Source organism: Mustela lutreola, chromosome 2, assembly GCF_030435805.1.
Source record: "Mustela lutreola isolate mMusLut2 chromosome 2, mMusLut2.pri, whole genome shotgun sequence".
Lineage (NCBI taxonomy): Eukaryota > Metazoa > Chordata > Mammalia > Carnivora > Mustelidae > Mustela > Mustela lutreola.
In genome coordinates, this window is record NC_081291.1 from 199521770 (window position 1) to 199541804 (window position 20035).

At 38.4% G+C, this 20035-nt stretch overlaps 1 long non-coding RNA gene across 2 annotated transcripts in view; it reads left to right on the top strand.

Moving 5' to 3' along the window:
- Nucleotides 1–20035, top strand: part of LOC131825272 (uncharacterized) — a 99846-nt gene that overhangs the window by 50948 nt on the left and 28863 nt on the right. The window contains exons 4-5 of one of the 2 annotated variants that reach the window (XR_009351186.1): nt 3430–3603; nt 15779–15873. This is a non-coding gene — a long non-coding RNA (uncharacterized LOC131825272). The remainder of the gene's footprint in view (nt 1–3429; nt 3604–15778; nt 15874–20035) is intronic. The other variant, XR_009351187.1, reaches the window with a different exon arrangement.

Genomic DNA, 20035 nt, shown 5'->3' on the forward strand with positions numbered 1-20035 from the left:
CTGCTATAAACATTGGGGTACAGATGGCCCTTCTTTTCACTACATCTGTATCTTTGGGGTAAATACCCAGTAGTGCAATTGCAGGGTCATAGGGAAGCTCTATTTTTAATTTCTTGAGGAATCTCTACACTGCTCTCCAAAGTAGCTGCACCAACTTGCATTCCCACCAACAGTGGAAGAGGGTTCCCCTTTCTCCACATCCTCTCCAACACACGTTGTTTCCTGTCTTGCTAATTTTGGCCATTCTAACTGGTGTAAGGTGGTATCTCAATGTGGTTTTGATTTGAATCTCCCTAATGGCTAGTGATGATGAACGTTTTTTCATGTGTCTGATAGCCATTTGTATGTCTTCATTGGAGAAGTGTCTGTTCATATCTTCTGCCCATTTTTTGATATGATTATCAGTTTTGTGTGTGTTGAGTTAAAATGTCTATACTGCCATGAGCAATCTATACTTTTAATGCCATTCCAATCAAAATTTCACCAGTATTTTTCAAAGAGCTGGAGCAAATAATCCTGAAATTTGTATGGAATTAGAAGAGACCCTGAATTGCTAAGGAAATATTGAAAAACAAACAAACAAAAAAACCTGGCGGCATCATGTTACCTTATTTTAAGCTTTACTACAAAGCTGCGATCAGCAAGGCAGCATGATACTGGCATAAAAACAGACACATAGACTAGTGGAACAGATTAGAGAGTGCCGATGTGGACCCTCAACTCTATGGTCAAATGATCTTCGACAAAGCAGGAAAAAATATACAGTGGAAAAAAGACAGTCTCTTCAATAAGTGGTGCTGGGAAAATTAGACAGCTATATGTAGAAGAATGAAACTCGACCATTCTCTTACACCATACACAAAGATAAACTCAAAATGGATAAAAGACCTCAACGTGACACAGGAATCCATCAGAATCCTAGAGGAGAACATAGGCAGTAATCTCTTCAATATCAGCCACAGCAACTTCTTTCAAGATACATCTCCAAAGGCAAAGGAAACAAAAGTGAAGATGAACTTTTGGGACTTCATCAAGATCAAAAGCTTCTGCGCAGCAAAGGAAACAGTCAACAAACAAAGAGGCAACCCACGGAATCAGAGAAGATAGTGCAGACAAAAGGTTGATATCCAGAATCTATAATGAACTTCTCAAACTCAGCACATACACAACTGATAATTCATTCTTTTTGATCCAAAAAGCTTGTTTCTAATGCTTAGCATATGAGTGAATACACAGATTAAAGGGCAAGACATCAGCACCTCTACGTACACAGGATGGTGCCAATACCCTATCTTTCTGATCAGTGAATTGGCCTTGACTCACAATGTGAAGAAAATATTGGCCCTGTCTCCTATGAAAAGGCAAAAAATACAGGAATAATGTTCCTGTAAAACCTCTACTTATAGGGACGCCTGGGTGGCTCAGTGGGTTAAGCCACTGTCTTCCGCTCGGGTCATGATCCCAGGGTCCTGGGATCGAGCCCCAAATCGGGCTCTCTGCTCAGCAGGGAGCCTGCTTCCTCCTCTCTCTCTGCCTGCCTCTCTACCTGCTTGTCATCTCTCTCTGTCAAATAAATGAATAAAATCTTTAAAAAAAAAAAAAAAACCTCTACTTATAAACAGCATGGCATTTCAAATAAATGGTTAAAAGTTTAATTTTTCAAGAATTCATGTTGGGACATTTGGCTGTCCATTTTGGGGGGAAAGTTGGTTTTCTTGCCATATGCCAGTCATTAAAAAAATGCAGGTAGATAAAGTATTTAATAATAATACAAAGACTTTTAAAAAGCAAACAAACCCACAAAGACTGTCAATAGAATTTGTTTGTAAATATGGACAAAAGGGGTGGTTTTTAAAATTATACCAAAAAGACATAAAGGAGAAGATTGATAAATTTGATCACATTAGAGTTAAAAGCTTAACTTTAAGTAAAGATGTCATATATATTTTTACTTATTTGTATCTATTTATGTATTTATTTATTTAAATTCCAGTATAGATAACTGCTCCTCATGATAAATGTACTGCTAATCCCCTTCATCTATTTCACCCATACTTCTACCCACCTCGCCTATGGTAACCATCAGTTTCCTCTCTATAGTTAAGAGTCTGTTTTTTGGTTTACCTCTTTTTTTCTTTGTTTGTTTGCTTTCTATTTTAAATTCTACATATGAGTGAAGTCATAAAGTATTTGTCTTTTTTTTTTTACTTACTTCACTTAGAATTATGCCCTCCAGATCAACAACTGTTGTTGCAAATGCAAGATTTTGTTTTTTATGGCCGAATAATATTCCTCTGTGTGTGTGTGTGTGTGTGTGTATGTGTGTGTGAGTGAGACATCTTATTTATCCATTCATCTATTGATGGACACTTGGATTGCATTCATAATTTATCCATTGTAAATAATACTGTAATAATGGGGTACGTATCTCTTTTTGAATTAGTGTTTTTGTATTTTTGGAGAAAATGCCCAGTGGTGAGATTACTGGATTGTAGGGTAGTTCTATTTTTAACTTTTTGAAGAATATCCATACTATTTTCCACAGTGGCTGCACCAGTTTGCATTCCTACCAGCAATGCACAAGGTTTTCTTTTAGGACACCAAATAAGTTTTAAGACAAAAGTAGTGATCAATTTTAAATGTCCCCTTAGGTAGTAGGTTGTGATCCCAATTTTTCAATCAGCCATGAATCTAGGTTCTGCCATGAAGGTGTTTTGAAGATGTTATTAAAGTCCATAACTAGCTGACTTTAAGTAAAGGTGATTATTTTAGATTATGTGAGTGGCCCTGATTTAATTCCTTGAAGGCCTTAAGACAGAAGTGAGATTTCCTTGAAGGAGAGGGAATTATACCCCATGGATTGCAGCTTCAGTTAATTTGGAGAGACTTTGCTGTATGGATTTTAGGCTTATCAAGCCAACCCCTACAATTGCATAAGCTAGTTCCTTACAATAACTCTGTTAAAATATATCTTCTACTGATTCTTTTTTTCTTACTCAACTTTGATTGATACAACAACTGGTAGACTAGAGGAAAATATCTGTGAGACCTATCATTCATTAAGAAGGAATAGGTTTTGGAGTGCCTGGGTGGCTCAGTGGGTTAAAACCTGTGGCTTTGGCTCAGGTCATGATCCCAGGGTCCTGGGATCGAGCCCCACATTGGGCTGTCGGCTCAGTGGGGAGCCTGCTTCCTCCTCTCTGTCTTCCTCTCTGCCTACTTGTGATCTCTCTCTGTCAAATAAGTAAATAAAATCTTAAAAAAAAAAAAGGAATAGGTTTCAGAATATAAGATCAAAAACAAGTTGAAAAAGAGAAATAACTAACCTAGTAGAAAAATGGACAAAGGTTCTGTTTCAGTTGTCTGTTGCTCTATAATATGAAACATCACAGTTTTAAGCAGAGGTCTATTATTTGTCATTTTCTGTAGGTTGGTAACCTGGAGGAACCTTATCCTGGTTTCATGTGGGATTGTTCAAGCTATAATTATTTGAAGGTTTCTGTGTGGCTGGAGGATCCAAGTCATTCTCACTCAGATATGGGGCAGTTGATGCTGGATGTTGGCTCATTCTCTTCCGTTCTCCACCTGATCACTCATCCTCTGGTAAGTTGGACTGTGTTTCTTCATAATATCGAGGTGGTAGGGTTACAAGAAGATGAGAATGGAAGCTGTAGGAATAGGTTATTTTGGGGGAGAGGTAAGAAGAGGCTAGGGCAAAGTGTTAGCTAAAAGGAATTCTGATCTTATCTGAAAAGTTTCAGTACTTTAATGTGCTGTCATAATTTACCTGTGTAATTTAAAAATATATAAAATATTGCTAGAGACTGAATGTTTGTGTGCCACCCTCCTTCCACACAAAATACATATGTTGAAACCTAATTCCCAATTGATTGTATTTGGAGATGGGGCCTTTGGGAGCTAATTAGGGGATTAGTGTCTTTATAAAAGAAAGCCCCAGAGAATCCCCCTCTCCTCTTCTGCTATGTAAGGACACAGGGAGAAGACAACTGTCTATGAAATAGGAGATGGGCTCTCACCAGAAACTGAATCTGTCAGCACCTTGATCTTGGACTTCCCAACTTCCAGAGCTAAAATAAATTTTTGTTTAAAAGCCACCAAGTCTTTGGTATTCAGTTATAACAGTCTGAATAATCTAAGATAAAGATCACACACACACACACACACACACACACACAGTGAGAGTACAAGGGAGAGAGCTTTCTTTTTCAGTAATCTTAAACCTTTGCTTACACTGACTCTTTGCCATCTCAACTAAAGTTGCAAAAATGTTACTTTTTGTTATCTAACACTATGCCAGTAATGGACATTTCCGTTCTCTGTCCAAGCTTCCAGCTGGAAGAATAATTACACAAGAAGCTCTCAGTATGATAAATGAGGCAGTGTTCAGGGCAGTTTGGTGTTAGGATCCCAGTTGTGCTTAAAGACAATGATGTATTTTTTAGGGATCACTGAGAATAGAAGTCCATGTTACTTCCCTTTGAAAGCATTAACCTTTGAACCTCATTTTCTTGGTTATACTCTGAGATCTGGATGTCAGACTTACTTATGATTATGGTGGTTTGTAAGAAATAGTAGGCTGGTGGAGGCCCCCACAAGCTGGACATATTTCTGTTGCTGTGCATTATGTTTCCAGTATAATAAGTGTTCTGAGACTCTGTCATTTCAACTAAAAGGGGAAACACTTTTCTCTGTATTTGGCAAATACATAATAAGCAAAGGGAAGTATGTATAACTGGAAGAGTTGGTCCAATATTACAATGTGTACCCACCCAATTTCTTCATTCTAAGCTAGAAATTGACACAGATTGTATTAGGACAGGATTTTCTGAAAACAAACCAGGTACTGAGATACTTATGGGAAAAGTGCCATGATAGATCTGATGGACAATTACGAAGAAGAGCTTTTCTTTCCTTCATTGAGAGCAACCCTTTGATGAAGTTATTCCACTGTGAACCTGACTTGATATACGATATGAATCTCTGGGGTATGAAAGTTGCTCCTAGGAAGGTGGAGGGTGAAGGACGCATGTTTCAAATGACCCAGTAGCAACTGCAACCTGGACTGACCACTCCTTTGGGTCCATAGCCTAATTCAAATTGGAAATTTGAGTAGGTAAGAATTAGAAAGAAAAAATTGGCTTTGTAGATATCTTTAAAAGTCTTGGGTCCTGAAGGTTGTGCTGCCAAGTGTTTTTAGCTTGGCACAAAACATACACAAGATCGATGACATATTTTTAACAGACAGAAGAAGGATGCTTCTCTGGTGCAGAAGCTTATGGGTATCTGAGAACTTGGGAAGTTACCAGATAAGTGTAGGACAGGTTCTTATTCCTCCCTGGGTATCATGAGCAGGTGGCAGAATGAGATGAAAGTGAGCCTACTAAAAATTGTTACATTTTTCTCTTAGAAGCTGTAGCCACATCTTGTGTGTAAGTACCTGATATTATTTGAAATGAAGTGGAGAACTTGGGAAGTCAGTAGTTAAAACCAATTTTCAGGGCTTTTTCAAAGGAAAATTAATTTTCAAAGGAGCCTCCCTTAAGCCAATAATTGAATGGCCCATGTGGGACCATAAATTCTTGATGTGAGAACTGTGGAATTTTCTCTTTAATATGTATGTTTATTTGTCTGGGTGTGGAAATTAGTCTTGAATGGATGTAACTGGTTAATGCAGAGTAGTATGCTCTTAAGTGTTATGTTCTTCTTGTTTCCTTTTGAGTTACAAAGATGCTAGACCTTTCCAAGGTTAGAAAGAGCAGATGTTTAGAGATCAGTGTTTATGTAACCATTGTATAGACTCTTGGTACCTATCCTCTCTGCCCCAACTGCATTTTTTGCTGAGAAGCATGTTTTGTTTCCTTAACTGCCATCCATCTGGCCATAACTGCTGGAATGAAAATGGTGGGCACATGACTTCCTAGAAATAGAGATTTAATGATTTCTTCATCACCTCCTTACTCTAAATGAGGTGAACTCACTGAGAGTTAGTTAGCCTCTACTGACCAAAGCTAAATTTGAAAGTGGATCCTTAGACTGTTTTAGAGACTTCTGTTTTTTACAATAAGAAAGACCCTCTAAACCCAAAAATATTTAGTTACAGCTGCTTCATTACAGACTGGAAATTCTTGGGGTTCTTCTTTGCCTGCTCAATTGAGGGGATAACATAGTTATTTACCTAATGCTAGATTGGAAATATGGAGTTGGAGCTATATTACTTTCACCCTGGTTCCCCCTTCCCTCACATGGAAGATGCTTAGTGTGTATTAGTAAATGTTATGAAAATGATTTCTCAGTTTGGGAATGGAATATATTACTGACTGTGTATATAGAAAAACCACTCAGATTAATTAGATTATTGTGATTTTTCAAAATGTTTCATGGGGTACATATAACTCTATGGAATGCTAAATTTGGATATGGACTTAGAATGTCTGATTACAAAACAATTGATTGCTTTGAGCTGCACTCTTCTAATTGGAAACTTACTCTATGGGTTTAATGAATCCTGAATGCAGGCATGGAGCTGCTAAAACCACCTAATCCTTGTTTCCTCTTGTGAATAATTTCTGGAAGGAAATGGATCCCCAGTTCTCCATTGTATTTAGCAACATTGAGACCCAATTTTTAGAAAGCTGCAGAGTAATGCTAGATAATACATTAGGCTCAGAGAATTTTCCAGATTAAATTGTCTAGTTGAGAAGTTTAAAAGCGTATATATTCTGATAGTGCAACCTAATTGTGTCAGATCCTTGGCTTTGAGTTGCAAGTTAAATATTATAGGTCACTTTGGAGAACAAATTTCTACTTAAAAATTGTAAATAGAAGAATTTTTGTCTCCACTTCATTTGCTCAGAAACTGTCATATAATACAAAACCTATATGTGGGAAGGGTTGGAGAAGGGGTGAGGTTCCTCTTCATTTTTGGTGGAAAAGGAAGTTGCTGAATTCCTAATCCCCAAACTTTGTCACAAGCCTGCCAAATAGTGTGGAATATGGCTGAAAGGAGAGAGATAGTGCTTAGTGTCAACCTTCCTTCTCTGAATTTTAGCAGGAAATAGTAAAGTGAATGTTATTATCTAGAAGGGACAATGCAACCATTATTTGATTAAAGTGCTGTGATGCAGAGAGATAGACGGGCAACCAGAGAATTGAACAAAGATCCAAAGAACAGAGGGAAATGTGATGAGAAATAGTTTCTAATATCTGAATCCGAACTCCTAGTTAAGGGAATATGGTGGGAAGAAAAGTGAAGTAAGGGTGGAATACTGTCAGATAATGGCCTAGAGGACCTGCAGATTAAGATACATTGACTTCTTTTTTAAAAATTTAATTAAATTAATTTCTTTTTGTGTGTGTGTTCCAAAATTTATTGTTTATGCACTTCATGTGGTGCTCCATGCAATACATGCACTCCTTAATACCCACCACCAGTCTCCCCTAACCCCCCAATTCCTCCCCTCCAAAACCCTCAGTTTGTTTCTTAGAGTCCATAGTCTCTCATGGTTTGTCTCCCTCTCCAATTTCCCCAACTCACTTCTCCTCTCCATCTCCCAATGTCCTCAGTGTTATTCCTTATGCTCCATAAGTAATGGTAATTGTTATTCCTTATGCTCCTCCTTATGATAATTGACTCTCTTTGCTTGACTTATTTCAGGGTACATTGACTTCTTAACACATACCCCAAAGACATGTCCCCAGACCAAGGGGAAGACAGACCTGGTAAAGAATGATTAAGATAATACCCTAATCAAAATTCTGAAGTGCTCAGATATCTGATTAAACCCTTCTGGCTGTGTTTGTGAGAATGTTTCTGGAAGAAATTAGCATTACCCAGTGGACTGGGTAAAGCAGATTGTCGTTCCTCAATATGGCAGGTGTCATTCAATCCATCAAGTGTGTGAATAAAATGGTGGGGGAAGGCAACTTCTTTCTCTCTGCCTAACTACTAGTATACTACTACTATACCACCACTACTACTACTACTTCTTCTCCTCCTCCTCCTCCTCTTCTTCTTCTTCTTCAAAGATTTTATTTAATTGATAGACAGCAAGAGAAGGAACACAAGCAGAGGAAGTGGGAGAAGCAGGCTTCCTGCTGAGCAGAGAGCCTGATGCAAGGCTGGATCCCAGAACCCAGGATCAAGACCTGAGACAAAGGAAGATAATTAATGACTGAGCCACCCAGGTGTCCCTCTGCCTAACTTCTTGAGCTGAGACCTTGGTTTTCTTAACTTGAATTGGGACTTAGCCATCAGAACTCCCAGTTCTCAAGGCCTTCAGACACAGATTGGAAGGGACCACAGGCTTTCCTTGGTCTCTATCTTGCAGATGCATATCATGGAACTTCTCAGCCTCCATAATCATACACACACAAAAACTCACACACAGTTCTGTTTCTCTGGAGAATCCTAATACTCTGAATAATTGACAGAACTTGTAGACAAAGTATCAGTAAGTAAAGATTTAGGTATCACTAAAAATTCTAACTACTTTGACCTAACTGATGTATATAGAATATTAGACCCAGTAAGTATAGAATATATATTCATGTGTACCTTGAGTATTCACCAATATTTGCGAGTCATATAATGAAGATCTGTAAATTTCAAAGAATCAGAATTATAGCACATATGTTTTTAATCATGGAGAAATTGAATCAGAAATCCATAAAATGAGATAACCAGAAAATCCCCACATACTTTTAAATTTAGCAATATTTATTCTAAAGATAGCATAGTAAAAAAAGAGGTCAAAAAGGAAATTTGAAAATACTTTTGAACTGAATGATAACAAAGATACAACATGTGAACATTTGTGGGAAGTAGCAGATTGTTTGCAAAGGTTGGCTGCAATAATCCCTTCTGTCATTTTGTGAATATCCTTTTTGCAATATGACATTATTCTTCCTCCCATCAAAAATTGGAGTTATTTTCTACCTCTTGAATCTGGGTTAGTCTTATGACTTGCTTTTCTTAATTAATGGAGTGTGGCAAACTGATGTTGTGAGACTTCTGATGACTGGTTTGTCCTCCAGGAGGTTGAGATGAAGGAGAGATGCAGCAGGTGGCCAGCACCAACCACTGAACCCAAGAATCATATGAGTAAGATCATCTTGGAGACCTAGCACTGGTCAGTCCAGGCACATAAATGGTATCAGGGAAGACCAGCAGAAAAAACACTGAGCTGAGTTCATCTCAAATTGCTGGTTCACAGTGTAATACACAAATAGAATAGTTTTGGTTTTGGGGTACTAAGTAATAGAATTGTTGAATATGTGGTATAGATAGCTGATATATAAATTGATACTAGAAGTGGGGTACTGCTATAACAAGGCCTAAAATACGTATTGTTGGTTTTGCTACTGGCCAGAAATCAGTGGCTGAAAAACTGGCAAAGATGTAAAAAGAGTGAACTTATTGTTGAGGTTAAAATATTGGCAAAATTCTTTATTGAAATGAATTGGAAAATGGGGGATATGCCTAATAAGTTTATGATTCTAGCTAAAAGCATTACCAGGCAAGATTTTTAATGTATCACTTGGCTTCTTTTAGCTAGACACAATTAAGTATGGGAAGACTGGAAATAAAGTGAGGATTATCCAGTTTGCAAATGGAATTTAGAGGAAATAAGGCCCAGAACTTGCCCAAATGGAAAATAAAATCAATCTCCAGCTTGTCCAGATTGGAAATGGTTCTCAGATGAAGAAGTGGCTTCAGGGTAAAAATTAGAGATGTGACTGTTGGATGTTTTGTTAAAATCTCAGAAATATTTAAGACCAGGTAAAACCTCCCAGCTAGATAAAAGATTCTAAGACTCATAGGAGAATCATCTCTCAGCATCCCGACATGGGGCACAAAGGATTCACGGGGGCAGACAGAGTTGTTCTGCATCTTCAGTTAGATGATAGTTATGTCTGAATGGCTGAGTATAATCCATGATCTTCATCTAACTGTGTGTGGAACATTGGTGCTTTTTATTGTACGTATAATATGTCCAAAGATGAAAGTACATTGTAGGGATGAAAGCCACAAATAGAAGCAACTAAAAATGAAAGTATACATGGCTGAAACTTTGATGGTGAACATACAATCTCAGAGATGGGATAGAACAAGGACACAGAAATGATTATAGGAAATAGACTATTAGGGAATACAAAGGATATATGTTAACTAACAATAATTATTTATAATTTACATTATATAATATTGATTTTAATTTATCATACATATAGTTGGTAGACCTCAAAAAGGAAAGAAAGTAAATGGAATAGAAAAAAATAATATTCAAAGGCATAAGAAAATCTCAGTCCTCCTTGTCTGCCAAGAGAAAATAGACGACCTTTTTTAAAATTTATTCTGCTGAGTGATATAAGTCAAAGAGAGACAGTCAATTTATCATATGATTTCACTTACTTGTGAAGCATAGGGAATACTAGAAGTGGGGTACTGCTATAACAGAGGACATTAGAAGAAGGAAAGGAAAAGTGAATTGGGGGAAATCAGAAGGGGAGTCGAACCATGAGAGACTGTGGACTCCAAGAAACAAACAGGGTTCTTGGAGGGGAGGTGGATGGGGGGTTGGTGAGCCTGGTCGTGGGTATTAAGGAGGGCACGTACTGCATGGAGCACTGGATGTGGTGTAAACAATGACTCTTGGAACACTGAAAAAATAAAATAAAATAAGTTCATTCTGCTGAATATTTACTTTTTTCTTCATTTAAACTCTTAAATTCTCTTTCCCCATTTGACATTGTCTTTTATAAATAAGCACTACAGTGTTGTAAACAAAAGAATGGTTCTAAGAGAGAAACTTATATCCTACTACCCTGGCCAATTGAAATAGAGTTCATCCAATTTTTTAAAAATTATGATTTCTTTTCTTCCCCTTAAACAACCTCACTGGCCTTGAATTCATGAGATTAAATAATATTTCTGGAGATTCATTTCATGATTGTAGATGTCTTTCAGTGAATGAGTAAATGGCTCCTCTTGATCTCCCATTGTCCATCTTTGAGAACGTTTCTCTGAGAACAAACCTCAAATGAAGTATTTCTTTGCTAGGGTTTGTACCATTGATGCCATAAATGCAAGTGCTATATGATTGTTCTACCTCTTTCTCTTCAAATCTTACAAGCTGACTTTAAGCTCCTCTGTTGGATTACTTTCCTTTCCTCTTAGAAACATTACCTTAAATCTCCAGGAGAGTGTTAAGCAGATTCAATTAAAACTCTATACTATGACTCTTTAGACATTTGCCAGTGGAGTGCTAATGCAGAAAACACCAGAATGGCTTAGCTTAGAGTTGTGGAATAAACCTGAAACTCATATAATGAGTGGATTTACTATTTATGTAAGATTTAGGATTGTTGGAGTTTTGATTTGCACTTGAAAATGATGCATTTTAGGGAGGAAAAAAAAATCACCTGAGTTTTGGGAACAGGATTTTCCAGAAACCCAAAGTGCTATGAAGCAAGTCAGGGCATTTGAATTCTAGGCTTGTGTGTTCACTTATTAACTCTATGGTTGGTATCTCTGGTGCTTCATTTGTGAAATAATTTATGGGGCTATTTTGAGGATTAAACAACGATATCTCACAAGAGAGCTGCAGAAATGTGTTAAAGGCAATCCAATTATTTGTGCAACTAAATACCTATGATCCTGAAGGAGAAAGAATTTGAGGAGTTCATAGAACTTCCGGGAATCTTCACATATGGACCCTTAGAACTTGTGGGCTGGAGTGACCGGGAAAAGAAGCACCGCTGTCTGCCCAGGGCTTTTTTTTTTTTTTTTTTTCTTTCCTTTAAATATCAGATAACAGGAATGACCTCGGTTTTGCTCTCATTCACAAATTCTTTTGTCCAGTCAATACTATGCCCCTTAAACACTTCTGGAATCCCTTGACGTGCTCCATCTTGGATGTCATATTTAAGCCGTAATCGTAGCTCACATCTAGTCTCACCTTACTTTACCCCACTTTCCACCCTTTCAGAATGATTTCAATAAAATATTTTCTACTTAAAATCTTTAAATTTAATCTTTAAATTTAAAATCTTCTACTTAAAATCTTTAATGTCTCCCTACCCCATCAAGATAAAGTTCAAGCTGCTGCTGCTTCTTTTATACTTCCTGATATTGTTCTTGCTTTCTTCTTATCTTCATCTCTTTTATTCTGCTCCATATTTTGCTCAGTCAGGCCTCAGAAAAACACAGAGGGTAGGCTGTTATTAATGAGGTGAAGAAAATTAATTTGAGAAGGGACCGTGAATTATAGAAATTGGAGATAGCTTTATTGGTTACCGTTTTTATAGAAGCCTTGATCAAAAAGTCAACTTGGATGTCTCATATTCTTTATATAAACCAGACTGTCCTTATCTTTTTAATAACCACAGGGCCCTAAAGGGTCCTAGAGGCCCTGGTGCAAGAAACAGAGACAAAGATACATTATAAAAATAATTTTAAAAAAATTAGTGTAAATCTCAGACTGCTTAAATCTAATCGAATAAGCTTGGAGGTGTCAGAGAGTTAAATATTGTTTATTAAAAAAATGCTTTGGGGCGCCTGGGTGGCTCAGTGGGTTGGGCCGCTGCCTTCGGCTCAGGTCATGATCTCAGGGTCCTGGGATCGAGTCCTGCATCGGGCTCTCTGCTCAGCAGGGAGCCTGCTTCCTCCTCTCTCTCTCTCTGCCTACTTGTAATCTCTCTCTGTCAAATAAATAAATAAAATCTTAAAAAAAAATGCTTTGGGCTAGGGAATTTTTATCTGACTTTAATTTATAGGTAGCTAAATTCTTATAAATATGCCCTACAACTGGGACTTCTTGAAGTTATCTGATTTTTTTTTTCTTGAAGCAGAGAAATGCCTTCATCAATTAGTGCAGATTGTTATTTATGTTTCCAAGAAATTTCACAACTCTTTTTTGGCAGTATACTTTCAAAGTTTTAATGTCAAGGCCAAGAGTTTCTTCTTTATGCTTAACCAAGCTTTGTTGCTCTCATTCTAATTTTAGCATTTTTCTCTCATTGTTTCCTTGGTCAAGATGAAGAATAATTTTGTTGATTTTTTATTTACTATGACACTTCTCATTAAGTCTCCCCAAAGGCTTTGCTTTTCTAGATTAAACGGTCTTGGTGTCTTTTTTTTTCCTCCAAATAACAGGCCTATATTTTTTTCTCATTATATTTTACATTTTTGCTCTCTTCTAGCCCTTCTAAAATTTCTTCACATTTATTTTAAACTGCAAAGACTGGAGACAGTATTCTACTAGTGTCAGACCACTGCCAAGAAGAAGGGAGAGGTTGTTTCCTGACTTCTGGCAAGCTGTGCTACTATTAATACATACTAATATTCTACAACTTTTTAAACTTTTCTCTTCCAATAATACTATCTTCAAAAGCATTTCTTTAGTATCTGTACAGAGCCAGTTTGCAAAAGAAATTCAGAAGCTCACTTGTTCCTCTCAGGCTCTTGGTAGCAATAAGCATTCTGTGTTGGGAAACAGAGGGATTAAAGGATTATAAAACCAAAATTTAGATTTTTCTCCATGAAAGTTAGACATTGTTGCTATCAACATTGCACAGCAAAGGGGTGAAGGTGCCCCTTTGAATAACTCCATTTGTATCTTTGGGGTAAATCCCTAGTAGTGCAATTTCTGGGTCATAGGGTAGCTCAAGTTTCAACTTTTTGAGTAGCTTCCATACTGTTTTTCCAGAGTGGCTGCACCAACTTACATTCCCACCAATAGTGTAAGAGGATTCCTCTTTCTCTATGTCCTGGCCAACACCTGTCATTTCATGACTTGTTAATTTTAGCCATTCTGACTGGCATGAGGTAGGTATCTCATTGTGGTTTTGATTTGTATTTCTCTGATGTCAAGTGATGTTGAGGATTTTTTCATGTGTCTGTTGGCCATTTGTATGTCTTTGGAGAAATGTCTCCTTCTGTCTTCTTCCCGTTTCTTCATTGGATTATTTATTCTTTGGGTGTTGAATTTGGTAAGTTCTTTAGAGATGTTGGATACCAGTCCTTTATCTGATGTCATTTGCAAATATCTTCTCCCATTCTGTTGGAAATACTTTGGCTTTGTTGACTCTTTCCTTTGCTGTGCAAAAGCTTTTTTATCTTGATGTACTCCCAATAGTTCATTTTTTATTTGTTTCCTTTGTCTTTGGAGTCATGTTTAACAAGAAGTTGTTTCCTGTGTTCTTTCCTAGGATTTTGTTGTACCTCTGTCTCATATTTAGGTCTTTCATCCATTTTGAGTCTATTCTTCTGAATGGGTATGGTTTAAGAAAATGGTCTGGTTTCAGTCTTCTGCATGTGGCTGTCCAGTTTTCCCAACACCATTTGTTGAAGAGACTGTCTTTTCTCCATTGGATAGTCTTTCCTGCTTTGTCAAAGATTAGGCAACCACAGAGTTGAAGATCAATTTCTGAGTTCTTTATTCTGTTCCGTTTAACCATATGTCTGTTTTTGTTTTTGCTTTTGTTTTTGTTTTTGTTTTTGTTTTTTGCCAGAACCATAATGTACTGATAATTACAGCTTTGTAATGGAGCTTGAAATCTGGAATTCTGATGCCATTAGCTTCAGTTTCCTTTGTCAATGTTAGCTTGGCTATTTAGGGTCTTTTCTGGTTCCATACAAATTTAAGGATTATTTGTTTCAGCTCTTTGGTAAAAACTGAAGGTATTATGGTAGGGACTGCATTGACCATATAGATTGCTCTGGGTAGCACAAACATTTTATTTTTTCATTTTATTTTAATTTTAATTTTTTAAAAATTATTTGTTTACTTATTTGACAGAGAGAGACAGAGTGAGAGAGAGGGAACACAAGCAGGGGGAATGGGAGATGGAGAAGCAGACTCCCCGCCAAGCAGGGAGCCTGATACAGGGCTTGATCCCAGGACCCTGGGATCATGTCCTGAGCTAAAGGCAGATGCTTAACCAACTGAGCCACACAGGTGCCCTAGCATACACATTTTAACAATATTTGTTATTCCAATCCATAAGCATGAAATGTTTTTCTATTTCATTGTGTCTTCCTCAGTTTCTTTCATGAGTGTTCTATAGTTTTCTGAGTGCAGATCATTTTAAATTAACATATAATGTATTATTAATTTCAGGGGTACAGGCCTGTGATTCATCAGTCTTACTGAGTACAGATCCTTTGCCTCTTTGGTTAGGATTATTTCTAGGTATCTTATTTAGTTTTTAATGCAATTATAAATGGGAGCAATTCCTTAATTACTTTTTCTTCTGTCTCATTGTTAGTGTATAGAAGTATAACTGACTTCTGTGCATTGATTTTCTATCCTGCCACTTTGCTGAATTCCTGTATGAGTTCTGGGGTGGAGTCTTTTGGGTGACTCATGCAGTATTATGTCATCTGTGAAGAGTGAGAGTTTGACTTCTTCTTTGCGAATTAAGATGCCTTTTATTTCTTTTTGTTGCCTGATTGCTGAGCTGAGGACTTCTAGTACTATGTTGAACTGTAGTGGTGAGAGTGGACATCCCTGCCGTGTTCATTACCTTAGGGGAGAAGCTATCACTTATTCCCCCTTGAGAATGGTATTCTCTGTGGGCTTTTTGTATATGGCTTTTCTGATATTCAGGTATGGTCCCTTTATCCCTACACTATGAAGAGTTTTAAATAAAAGAATGCTATATTTTGCCAGATTCTTTTTCTGTATCTATTGACAGGATCATATGAGGCTTGTCCTTTCCTTTATTTGTGGATTGTTTTACACTTCTTGTTTTGTAGATGTTGAATCATACATGCAGTCCAGTACTAAATCCCACTTAGTCATGGTGAATATCCTTCTCATGTACTGTTGGATCCTACTGGCTAGTGTTTTGGTAAGAATTTTTGCATCAATGTTCCTTATGGATATAAGTCTGTAATTCTCCTGTTTGGTGGGGTCTTTGTCTGGTCTTCAGATCAAGGTATGATATGTCCTTCCTTATCTCTTATTGCAGTCTTCAGTTGAAAATCTAATTGTCTGCTATGAGGATTGCTACCCCAGCTTTCTCTCAATGTGCATTAGCATGCTAAATCGTTCTCCATCCCCTCACGTTCACTCTGGAGGTGCTTTGGATCTAAAATGAGTCTCTTGCAGTTGGCATATCGATGGGTCTTGCTTTTTTCTCCAATCTGATACCCTGTGTCTTTTGATTGGAACCTTTATCCCATTGACATTCAGAGTAACTACTGAAAGATATGAATGTAGTGCTTTTGTATTTCCTCTAAGGTCCCTGTTTCTCTATATTGTCTCTGTTCCTTTCTGACCTATTTTACTTTGGGGCTTTCTCTTGGCCTGAAGGAGGTCTTTTACTATTTCTTGCGGGGTTGGTTTGGTGATCACAAATTCTTTTAGTTTCTGTTTGTCCTGGAAGTTCTCTATCTCTCCTTCTATTCTCAATGACAGCCTTGGTGGATAAAGTATTCTTGGCTGCATATTGTTCTCATTGAACACTCTGAGTTATCATGCCCATCCTTTCTGGACTGCCAGGTTTCTGTGGCTAGGTCTGATGCCAGCCTTCTGTTTCTACCTCTGTAAGGTAGGTTAAGGATCTCTTGTCCTGAACTGCTCTCAGGATTTTCTCTTTTCTCTGAGATTTGCAAGCTTCACTATTATATGTTGCAATATTAATGTGTTTTTCTTAATTTTGATAGGGTGTTCTGTGCCTCCTGCACTTGAATGCCTATTTCTTTCCCCAGATTAGGGAATTTCTCAGCTACAATTTGTTCAAATCTACCTTCTGCTTTCCTCTTTCCTCTTCCCCAGGGTCCCCAATTAATATAATATCACTTCAGTTTATGGTGTTACTGATCTCTCAAATCCCCTCCTTGTGACCTAGTAGTTGTTGATATCTCTTTTACTCAGTTTTATTCTCCATAATTTTATCTTCTATGCCACAGATTCTCTCTTCTGCCTCTATTATCCAGCAGTTAGAGCCCCCATTTTTAATAACTTTATTTATTTACTTGAGAGAGAATGAGAGAGAGAGCATGAGAAGAGGGAAGGTCAGGGGGAGAAGCAGACTCCCTGCCAAGCAGGGAGCCCGATGCAGGACCCAATCCAGGGACTCCATGTTCCTGATCTGGACTGAAGGCAGTCGCTCAACCAACTGATCCACCCAGGTGCCCTAGAACCTCAGTTTTTTTAATCACATCTCATGAATAGCCTTTTTGATTTAACGTGATTCAATTGTAGTTCTTTGATTTCTCCAGAAAGGGATTCTCTAGTGTCTTCTCTGATTTTTGCAAACCCAGCTCTATTTTTAGAATTGATATTCTGAATTCTAGCTCTGACATTTTATAAATATCCATACTGATGAGGTGCCTCCAGTCAGTAGTGCCTCTTGTTCTATTTTTCAAGATGAGTTTTTCTGGCTTACCTTTTTGTCCTGAGAAGAATAATGACTGACAGAACAAAATGCAAAAAATCAACCAAGACCCCAATGAAATATACACTAGACAAATCAGAGGACTTCAGAAACCAGAAATGGATAAAACCAACCAACCAACCAACCAACCAATAAAACCAAAACCAAAACAAACAAACAAACAAACAAAACAAAAAACAAACAAACAAAAAAAAAAAGAAGGAAAAAAAGAGAAAATGTAATCCAGCAGGTAGACAGAACAAAGTGACACGCCAAATTCTGGGTGTATTTTCTTCTGTTTTATAGAAGACACTAGATCTAAAAATTCTAGAGAAAGAAAAACTTCTATAAAAAAATAAAATTGTAGAAAATGAAAAGAAGGCAAAAATGAAGAATATGTATATGAATGTAAAAATGAAAATGTAAAGTCTTCAAATAGTGGAATAAAACAAGAAATAAGTTGAAAAGGAAAAAGGAAAAAAAGAAAAAAGGAAATTTTAAACTGAGCCTAATGAATTATGGGTTCCTGGGAAAAAAAACAAAACAAAACAAAACAAAAAACAACAACAAGGAAAAAAACCTTGAATTCTCTTTAGTGTTTTCTTCAGCACTGGAGTTTTTCAGTTCTGAACAATCAGTACCCTTGGTATTGGCTAGATATTCTTGCTGTTCCTCTGGTGATTGGGGTTTGCTGGGCTGGTTCTAAAATGTGTTTGTCCTGGTGGAACCACACAGTCCTTGCCAGGGAGGCTTGGCTCCTCGTTGCTTTATGGGGCTTTTGTTTCCTGAAGGTTTTCCATGCCGCTCTAGAGGACAGAAATAAAAATTGTGGTGCCCTGATCTCTAGTGCCAGAGCTGAGAGATTGAGGCTCCTACTCTTTTGTGTACCCTTAGGGAAATGTAGTCAATCACTTTTGTCTCCCTGGTTTCTGTCTATGCTCTACGTGTTAATTAAGCTTGTGATGAAACCTTTGAATCTGAGGCATGTGATCCCATCCAAAGTCTCCACACTTTGCAGAATCCTGGGACACACACCTGCATCATTCCTCCTGGGAGAAAGCAGAGGGTCTACTTGTGGTTCTGTCACTTGCAAGGCATTGTCTTAGAGTAGCTGCCCGACTATGCCCATCTTCCTAGTTTATGGCAACTCCGAGGAGAAAGCCCACTCCTGGGCTCACTGATTGTGGATGGCTTCCCCTCTCCAATGCTTGGGAACTGCCACACTCCGGCACCACTATTTATCTGTGACCCTGGGGATTCTGAGACCTCACTGTCCCAGGTTGCCTCATAGGTGTTCCCAGAAAAATTTGATAGCTAGCTGAGTTGCAGGGACCCGATGAAAGAGGGTCCCCTACTTGTCCACCATCTTCTGTTCTTCCTGTTAGCTCCAATCTTAAAAATACTCTCATCTACCAAGTTTTTTTCATCCTGACCTTAGGATTCAGATTGGATGTTTCATCAGCAGTGTGGAAAGGAGAGAATATTCAAGTATTAAGCCAGCCCCAAATAGACCACCACTGAACCTAATGATAAAATTGGACTTGTCTATGCCAAGGTCACAGATCAGAGGCTGGTTTGGTGCAGAAGAGCCTCATGGAGGACATAAGTGTACATGGGTGTACTGAACTGCCCTGCTCCATCAAGCCTGTATAATATTTTTAGGAGTCTGATGATGGGTTCTCCAATCGGGACCAAGTGCCCACTTCCCTCCTGGCCCTACAGAGGTGCCCAGGGAGGAGGACTGCCTGGTGTGTGCAGCTCTATGTGTGCAGGCTCTTCCATGTGGCCCTATCCAGTCTCAGCCCCCTCACTGCTTAGGATGGGCATGGGTCACATCTGGGAAGCCAAGTCAAGGAGGTCCCCTTGGTCAGAAATTCAGAGAGTCATTGCTGGAGATAGACAAACCTAAGGCTTTCCCCTGAGGCCACAGCAGTGCTAGCTCCCAGTACTCCATATAGACCCTGTGAGCTCCTCCCAGAATCCTGCCCTTCCTCATCCACCCCAGATTCCCCTGTCCCTGCAGTCACAGAGATCTGTGTAGTACACAAATCACACACATGCCCAGTCATCACCCTGTCTCCAGGCCCACAACTTCCCCTAGTATCTCTATCCTACACCGCAAAGAGGTTTCTGCAGCAGCCTGGCTCTACCCACTTCCCTGTCATCTTTGCTGTGTATCCCTACCTCTGAAGCACAGCCTTCCACCTTTATACCCATGTACTCTCTTCCTGGACCATTCAGCCCCCTGCTTTCCCAGGCTACCTCCTGTTATCTTCATCTCAGCCTGAATGTTACCTCTGGGTACGGCCCCTGTTAGCCATCACCCTGTTGGAATTCTCTGCAGAGCAGAGATTGCTGTCCCTAATCCCCTTGTTCTTTATTCCTTGGCCTAGCCCATCACGAGGACATAAGATCTGAGGGTCCACAAGCCTCACTTTGTTGTGAGTGACCCATCATTGCATCCCACATACCAGAACAACACCACAGATATCGTCGATGCTGCAGAGATACTCACTACCTATGTGAAAGAGAACAAAGGCAGGAGTAAACACTCACATTTTGGATCAAATAGTGTCACATGTGCGAGTCCTTCTCCAGATTGCTTCTGGACCTTTTTTCTGCATGATCTGTG